Source organism: Gossypium hirsutum, chromosome A12 (assembly GCF_007990345.1).
Source record: "Gossypium hirsutum isolate 1008001.06 chromosome A12, Gossypium_hirsutum_v2.1, whole genome shotgun sequence".
Taxonomy (NCBI): Eukaryota; Viridiplantae; Streptophyta; class Magnoliopsida; order Malvales; family Malvaceae; genus Gossypium; species Gossypium hirsutum.
The window spans coordinates 39,415,013-39,422,384 of record NC_053435.1 but is presented as its reverse complement, the minus strand read 5'-3'; positions in this window follow the sequence as shown (position 1 = coordinate 39,422,384).

The window sequence follows — 7,372 nt, the reverse complement described above, 5'->3', positions numbered from 1 at the left end:
GTTAGGTATTGATGAAGGACAGAAAGGTTATATAACTTATTCTTCCCGACAGCTAAAACCATACGAGGAAAATTACCCAACTTATGATTTAGAGTTGGTCGTGATTGTTTCACTCTGAATATTTGGCGACATTACTTCTACGGTGAGAGATGTCATGTTCACATCGATCATAAAAGCCTAAAATATTTGATGACTAAAAAATAACTGAATTTGAGACAACAAAGATTGCTTGAGCTTCTAAAAAATTTATGATTTGGTAATTAACTATCACCTAGGAAAAGCTAACGTTGTAGCTGATGCGTTAAGTTGAAAATCGCTATTTGTGTTAAGAGCGTTGAACATTTAGTTGACCTTGAACTGTGACGGCTCTATTTTAGCCAAATTGAAAGCTGTACAATTGTTTCTTCAGAAAATCTAAGAATTGCAAAATGATGACCCAAAATTGTAAGCTAATGAGAATAAATCCAAAATAACTAGCCCATAGAATATAGTGGTGGTAACGATGGTACTTTATATTTTCGTAATCGACTGTGCGTTTCAAATGATTAGAAATTAAAATAAGACATTTTTTGAGGCTTTAGTAGTATGTACTTAATTTATCCAGGTAGTAAAAAATGTTTTTGTGATTTGAAACAGATGTACTAGTGGTCGGGAATGAAATGAGAGATTTCTGAATTTGTCGCCAAATGTTTTATTTGTCAGGAAGTGAAAGCCTAACATCAGGTTCTCTATGGGCTATTATAGCTTGTTATGATTCCTGAATGGAAATGGGAGAGAGTCACAATGGATTTCATATCTGGACTGCCTTTGACGCTGAGAAAGAAAGAGTTGATATGGGTTATTGTTAACAGACTGACGAAATCGTCTCATTTTATTCCAGTCAAAACAGATTATTCGCTTGAAAAGCTAGTTGAGTTGTATGTATCCGAGATTTTCAAATTGCTCGGAGTGTCGGTATCCATTATTTCTAATCAAGACTCAAGATTCACCTCTAGATTTTAGGGTAAGCTTCACGAGGCTTTGCGTACTAAACTTAATCCTAGTACAACATTTCATCCACAGGCACATGGATAGTTAGAACAAGTAATATAGATTCTAGAGGACATGTTACGATGTTGCATCATTGAGTTTGAAGGTGATTGGGAAAAATATTTTTCGTTGGCCAAATTCACTTATAATAACAACTATCAATCTAGTATTAAAATGAGACTATTTGAAGATGTATATGGATAGAAATGTACAATTCTATTATAAAAATAAGTTAGTTGGGACAGATTTGATTTGAGAAACTGAAGATCAATTGCGTGTTATCCAAGATTACTTGAAAGCTGCATCGGATCATCAAAAATCACACGCAGAGTTGAAAAGGAAAGATATAGACTTTTCTATTGGCAACAGAGTGTTTTTGAAAGTTTCTCCATAAAAAAAGGTGCTCCGATTCAACAGAAAAAAGAAACTTAGTCCAAGGTTTATTGGGTTGTATAAGATTATCAAGGGAATTGGTCTAGTAGCTTACAAATTGGAATTACCTCCTAAACTCGAAAAGGTTCATAACGTTTTTAATGTTTCAATTCTGATATGGTATAGGTCAGATCCTTTACATGTGATTTCTCCCAGTGAGATTGAATTACAGCCTAATTTGTCATATTCAGAGGAGCCGGTAGCGATTTTAACTTATGAAGTAAAGGAACTTCTTAATAAATGGGTACCATTAGTAAAAGTTTGTGTAGCTAACATTTCGACCCACAACTCGTGTGAGCAGTCCCATTTCATAGGTCATGTGAGCACTAATGGAAAGGAAAAGTCATGGTTACATGAAAAGGTACAATATGTGTGAGCATTCACAAGTATCCAATGTTACCCCATACAGTTCAACGGGTAAGTAAAGGTTAATAGAAAGGCATGTATGAAAATTTAATGTTACTAGTGTTAATATGACAGGAAAAGATGAATATGCTTATACAATATGAAAATGGATGATAGCTTATCGAGTGATGGATGAAATATGCATGGAATCTATTTCTTAATATATGTTATGTTTTATATATGTATTGTTTACTTACTATCTATTAACCATATCATTTCAATGGAAAGTATGTGTAAAGGATATATGTATAGGTGATGAATTATGGATGAAGCCTGAATGTTTATAATGTGAATGCCATGAGATACTTGGGATTTATGTGGAATGATATAATTACTAACCTTATGAGGTGATATTTATAGGAAAGGAAGTTTTGCATACGACTTGATGAGAGTAGTTTTGGTTGTTTAATTTAATTTGATTGGTAAGTTAAATTTCACTTATACGAATTTACTATGCATTAAATACTTACGTAATCATTTCTGTCTTGTAGATTGTCGAGAAGCTCAGCTGGTTGGAATCTCGTTGGACTATCGTCACACTATCTATTCGACATATTGATATTTATGGTTATTTTGGTTAATGGTTATAAATGGCTTGTAATAGGGTTGAAAAGCTATTTAACTAATGTAACATCCCAAAATTGGGCCTAGTTAGAATAGTGGTTTTGGGACCACAAATCTGACGTTAAAATAATTTTTTTATGATTATTATGAGGCCTGGAATATGAAAATAAACATATGTTAAAATTTTATGAAGAAATTCCAAGTGTAAAGTGTCCAATTGGAAATTAGGGACCAAATTGAATAAATTGCAAAACTTGGGTTCTAGAAGCAATTTGTATGAAATTGCTTTGGATTATTAATTAGGAGGTCTTAAATAGAAATTTTCCCAATTTCTAAGTTTTTGGACAAAAATGGTCAAGCATGGAAAAATTTGAAAGTTTTGTATAGAAGGGCATTTTGGTCATTTGGTAATAAAATTAATAAAAAGGGAAAATGAAAGCTAAAATCAGCCATCTTCTTCCCCATAGATACCAAAATTTGTATGTTGTCCATATCTAGGGTTTCAACATTTTCAATCCCAATAGTAAGTGCTCCCTAACCCCGTTTTTAATGTTCTTCGTATTTTTGAGATCCTCGTAACATGCTTTATCTATTTATACCCACATTTTAAGCTAGGGCTTATGGTTATAAAATTACCCATACATGAGATGCTTGTATTTTGATGATTTATGGAGGAATAGGAGAGCTTAAAGGATTGTAAACAACTTTTACTAAGTAAATTTTCATGGAAATGGCTTAAAGGACCATTTTTTAAAAGTCGTAGAAATGGGTAGAAAAATGTGAAATGAAGGAAAATGTTGGCTGCTATAAGTATGAAAATATTCGACTGGGCTTGCGTAACCAAGAGAATTACATGCATTTCATTATACGAGCCTAGGGACTAATTTGTAAAAGTTGTAAAAGGTTAGGGGCAAAATGGTCATTTTGTCTGAGGTTGAGTTTTATGCTGAAAATGAATAATGTGAGGTATTAATAATTTATTGTTGCTTATATAGACCCCGAGAGACCAATCCCGGAGGTCGACCGAGGAAAACAAAAGGTTTCGGAGTAACTGAAATTCGAATCCGAAACGATTACCAGGTAAGTTCGTGTAACTCGAATGTAGACTATTTAAATACCTTAAAAATGTATATTCATGTCTGAATTATAGTATTGCTATTTGTTGTGAGATAATGTATGAAAAATATTATGTTAATGAAAAGTTGATAAACTGTCCCGGTTGAATAACAAGGATATCTGATGGATATTTCCGAAAATGAATTGACGGTAAAAAGGAACTAGCCCAGACGGGTGATCCTAAAGTGATCTAGCCTCCCGAAGAATATGTGTGCTGAAATGGATTTAACCCGGACGGGTAATCCGATTAGGATCTGAATTTAGCCTGGCTGGTAATTCAGATCCGAGCTCATAGGACTATATGTTGTTGTAGGGGATTTAGCCTGGACTGGTAATCCTGCCGTAAGAGCGAGGTTCGCGGGAGTGCGTACTTAAAATGATCACTTTCATGAAATGACGGTAAATGGGATATCCATCGAGATTTCGAGAAATTCAACGGGGATAAAATGAGAAATGAGAATGGAATTTCTTGAATCGATGAGCTCATCTAAGATTAATGCTATAATGTATTGACATGAGACTAACTTGACGATCAAGTATATGTGATAGGGAAATTATATTATACTTGTTGCAGTGAATATCTAATATGGTTGTATGCTAAAAACTGGTAAGTTTACTTTTCAGTTATCCGAACTTACTAAGCATGTTAATGCTTACCCCCTCTCTTTTCCCTTGTCTTTCAGAGCTTGCGGACTCATGAATATTGGAAGACAGTTGAAGCTCTGATCACACTATCAACTTGTCTTGATTTGGTATATAGAAAATTTTATTTTGTTATAATGGCATGTATAGGATTCTTTGTAACGCCCCAAATTTCTAGACCTAGAAGTATTGGGCCTTGTGCGTGGAAGCCGCTAGGAGACTGCACATAAAATTTTATGTGTGGAAGATATATCGCAATTGATTGTCTGCTGCAGTGGTTAAGTGATTAGGAGTGTTTGGGAGTGTTGGAAAAGTCCTAGGTTCAAACCTGGGCTTTAGCAAAAATTTATGTTTTTCTCTTAAAGTAGCATTGATGTTAGTTTGTAGGCTTTAAGAATATTTTTGATGAATTTATATCACAAGGAGCAATGTGATCTAGTGGAAATGGCATTACAACTGAGCTAGTGGTCTAAGGTTTGAATCCCCGCATTTGCAAATAGAGATTATTTTTATTGATGGACATGGAAGGAGGTGGAGTTGGACTGAGACTCTTTAGATGACTTGGTCATGAGTGTTTCAAGGAAATTTGAATTCAAGGTTGAGTGATTTAGGGGAGTGTTTCAAGGGAAGAAGATTCGGATGAAGGAGTTTATTTGTAATTCGAACTTGGTTGGTGGCTTAATTCAAGGAGAAAATCAGGGAATTTGAAATGGGAAGGGTTGGTTGCCGAAATTTGAACTCCCCATTGTGCACATTCAGTCATAGGACTTTTTATTTTTTCCCAAAGTGCCGAATTCTTTTGTGCCATTTCGGATTTCTTTATTTTCAGTTTTTTTCCTCTTTTCTCTGTATTGCCGTACATATTCTAGAATTTTACTGTTAGTGCAACCTTTCTACCTCTTTGCCGTTTTTGTATAGAATTGAAAGGCCAAATATAGGGGTTGTTCTTACGTGATTGTGGCTACTCTTTTATTTCATTTCTGAATCGAACTTCTCCAACCTCTCCCTCTCTCATTTGTTTTGCATGACCAAATAGCTTTTGGTCTCATCTCTTCTTTTTTTCCTTCTCTCAATTGTGTTTTCCTTCTTTGTGATTTAGCCGAATAGTACTTGCCCCCTCTCCCTCGCCACTCATTTGTTTTTTCTTGGCTAGCCGATTGTCTTTCTATTTAGAGCCGAATCCCTCTACACGGGGGTAAGGTAATTGATTTTGTTTAGGTTCACGGCTACTCTTCTCCCTCTTTCTCTCATTGTCGATATAAGTTTCCTCCTTAACACTATCTTCATCTACTGTTTTCGATAAGAGTGTGACTATTTTTCGTGGGACTCAAATCCTAGAGCGTACCTTAGGAGGCCGAATACTCCTAAGTAGTGGTAAGTTGTTGTTCTTTTGTTTCTAATCTTTTTCATTCACGGTCTTAGTTAATAAGATGGTAATGCTATATAGATTTAGTCAAGTTTTGGAAGGCGGCTTTGATCAGTGGTTAAAGAGAGGAATCGGTAGCTATTCAAGGTAGGCAGTCAGTACCATTTTGGAATCAGGTCCTATGTAAGGGTATTAATTTTAACGATTAAAGGACTAACGCGGGGTTATGATTGAATCTAGGTTTAGCGTCATGGGATTTGCTCACTTATCGCAAACAGGTGTGTATCCGTACTCTGTAAGTGGTAATAGGCGTAAAGGCCGTAAATATGTGTGTAACCGTATGCCTTGTTTTGATAATCGGCTGAAAAGCCAAAAATGTGTGTGTTGTTTACTCTGCTATGACTGTAGATCGGCAAAATGCCGAAAAGCCAAAAATATGGCGTATGATGCCACACAAGCGTGTGATCGCACGTGTGGTGAATTGAGCTCACGGAACGTGGGCATACAATGAGAAAGGCCACCATGAGCGAATTTGTGGGCTTAGGCCGTAATGGGCCACTTGGGCCACGAAATGGGCCGAGTAGGCCCAATGGGCCTGTGGGCTCGCTTGTGTCCAATCAACTACTAGGTGGAATATGGTTGGGCTTGTCATGTCACGTACATGGCATAGGTTTTTCTAGGCCACGTTGGGCCGGACTAGACCTGTGGGCCTAATGGGCTTTGGGCTTGTGGGCCCACATGAATAAAATGTATGTTATGTGGTAAGTTTTTTGACTGGGCTACTTTGTTCGTATAGCCGTGAATAGTTCTGGGTTAAATAGGCAATTAAGCGGGAAGTGGATAGACTTGTCATGTCGCGCACATGACTTAGGTTGTTTTAGGCCTCAATGGTCCTCGATGGGCCGCGTGGGCCCAATTTGCTCCTGAGCCCACACGGATAAAATCTGGGGTAAGTGACTATTAATGAATTTGGCTATGGTGTACACATAGCCGTATCTAAGTTTAGGCTAAATGGGCCACACGAGTAAGTGGGCCCACTTGCACAATTATGTCTGTTTAGGTTACTTAGGTCACTTGAAGCGATAATGGACCCTCGGTTGGGTCGTTAAGACCCCCAATTTGTAAAATTACTGAAATGCCGCTGACTTGTAAAATTACTAAAATACTCTCGATTTATAAAATTACCAAAATACCCCTATATGGTAAAATGACTATTTTGCCCTTGTGGGTAAATGACAGACTTAGACTATGAATTTGACCGATTTTACTATGATCATATGACTGTGTTTTAACTGACTTGACGATGGTTGTACGACTGATTTGCTTTTAATATATGTTTAAATGATTGTTACTGAGCACGGCCATTTTGCATACACGTGTGCTGATTGAGCATGACATACACGACATATTGCATGGGGTTGGGACATCGATACGGAGGAAGTTCTGATAGGATCGCACGGGTCACACGAGATGACTGTGGATCCAGTATTGATCTGTTAAGGTCTCACGGGTCGCACGAGATGACTGTGGAACGATGGATGGCTTAGTGCCGCTTAATCTGATTATGGCTTTGTGCCAACCTAAAAATGGCTCTGTGCCATCTTGACTATGGCCTTGTGCCAAACATATTTACCCGTGGCTATCTGCCTAACATACTTATTGATAACTCTATGCCGATCATATTTACCCAAGGTTGTGTGTCGATTATATTACCCTAGCTGATGGCTATGTGCCAAACATAATACAATTACCGATGGCTTTGTGCCAATTATAATACCGTTACTGAAGGCTTAGAGTCGCATATATACTAGCAATTTT